The sequence below is a fragment of the Morone saxatilis genome, unplaced genomic scaffold (genome assembly GCF_004916995.1).
Source record: "Morone saxatilis isolate NCDOM2014 unplaced genomic scaffold, NCSU_SB_2.0 Contig11, whole genome shotgun sequence".
Lineage (NCBI taxonomy): Eukaryota > Metazoa > Chordata > Actinopteri > Moronidae > Morone > Morone saxatilis.
Genome location: NW_023339663.1, coordinates 27,506,285 through 27,508,338, shown reverse-complemented (window position 1 = coordinate 27,508,338; position 2,054 = coordinate 27,506,285).

Sequence of the window (2,054 nt, the reverse complement as noted above, 5' to 3'; positions counted from 1 at the left end):
ATTTTTGTGTGATTTGTATATTTGTATATTTGTATATGTGTATATTTTATGCACCAACTGCACCAGGTCACATTCCTCGTAAAAACCTACTTGGCAATAAACTAAATTCTGATTCTGATTCATCCAAATCACTCATTTTACACCAAATCCCTGCAGTTATTGTGTTCACTATTTGAATTCATTGTACAATTTATCAGTTGTTCTATATGTGTTGAATATAATATGAAATATCCATAAAATATGTCACTTAGTCAGAGGTAATCAGTTTATAATAGAAAAAAGGCTGGGAACCTTTGATTTAAACCCAAAGTCACACCAAAGAGCTGTTTGCGGTCCAGTGTTCCTCTGGTCAGCTCATTGCTACTGTGCTGTGATCTAAGGACAAAAAGGAAGCCTAAACATAAACATAAGCCTAATAAACATAACATAAAACTTAACCTATCCTGTTTGTGGTAAATATGCTTCCTTTCATTTTTTGCTCTTTATTTTTGTTTTCCCCTTATAAACTGCAACCTTGGTTTGATACATTAAACATTTTGTCTAGGGCAATCCTAAATCATATAAACCTTTTAAGAGCTCCCACCACACAGACTGTGGTCAACCCACTTCACGCAGACACGTTTCAGTGGAGGCATGCAACTTGTTCTACAGCTGAGCACTATCATCTAGTGGTTAGTTTGTGTTTGTGCACCTCAACTCACATTGGGAAATTCTACAGCACGCTGTAGGCCTTGTTGTAAAATACAAAGATAAACAATTATTTCATAAGAAAACCCATTAATATCAGTGGTGGAGGTTAGTTACACTGGCTGTTTTTCTTTCCAAATTTTGTTTTGCAGATTTGATCCGGCTAGAACATGAACATAGCTGTCTATACTCGCAAAGGAATCTAACACTAGTCTGATTCTACAGTAGACTCAGGAATATTTCATGCAAAATCAGAATTACATTACTGTACATTTGATTAAAATTTCATGTCATCTACCAAAAATGGGAAAATAAGCAACTAATGGAAAATGAAATGTCAATGAAGGACACAAAGGCTACAAACATTATCTACAATCCACGATGACCAAACTCATTACTGCAAATGGCATGAACAAGTTTCTGAGGCTGTATGATGCTGAATGTTGACATGCCAGAAATGAAAAAAGGAAAAATATCTTCTTTTTAAAATAATAGTTGCATTTTGCATGAGATAGTCTTTATCTTAAATTGCCAGAGGAATATTCACAAAAACCAAGTTTTTTTGTTATCTGTATAGCTACATGTGATTCTAAGACACTTTTACTACAACTACAATTTACTAGAACTCCAATTAGTTCCTTTCTCCAACCTTTCATCTTATTAAACTGACAATGACAAATGTGAGAGAAGAACATGCACTGGGAAGCAGAGCAATTTTGGAATGGATTTGAAGGACATTATTGTGTGTAAAATGGGGCAAACACATGTTCTCATTTAAAGCTGCAGCAATAAACTTATCTGTCTCATGTACTACTGTCTGAATATATAGTGAAAGTTTCAGCAAACTTTGACACAAGTTATTTTAAAGTTACCTACTGCAGCTTTAACTATGATCATTAACCATGGTCTTGTTCACTTTAGCCATGATATAATGAAAGGTCAGTGCTTCTGTAAGGCACACAGAAAGGAATCAACAAGACAACATATTGGGACTGAAAGGCAGAGGGGTAGAGGAGTCTATTAAGAAATCAGTGATGGTGTTATTTGTTGCACAGGTATGTGGTAATGTAACTACTAAAATGCACTATTTATAGGAAAGAGATAAGGCTTGAACTGTGAAATAATATCCCAGTAAATACCCCAAACCATTTTTCCTGAAAACAATGTTTACATGAATACTGATCTCTTGGAGGGCTCATGCATTTTTGATTTTGATTGATTTAAAAAAATATATAATAATTTACTTATGTAACAGGCTAGTTTCCTGTAGTGTAATTCTTGTAGATGTTCCTTAACTTAAAGTGTATAACATTGAGGATGATCTATTGTCAGATATGTAATATAATATTCATTGGTATGTTTTCATT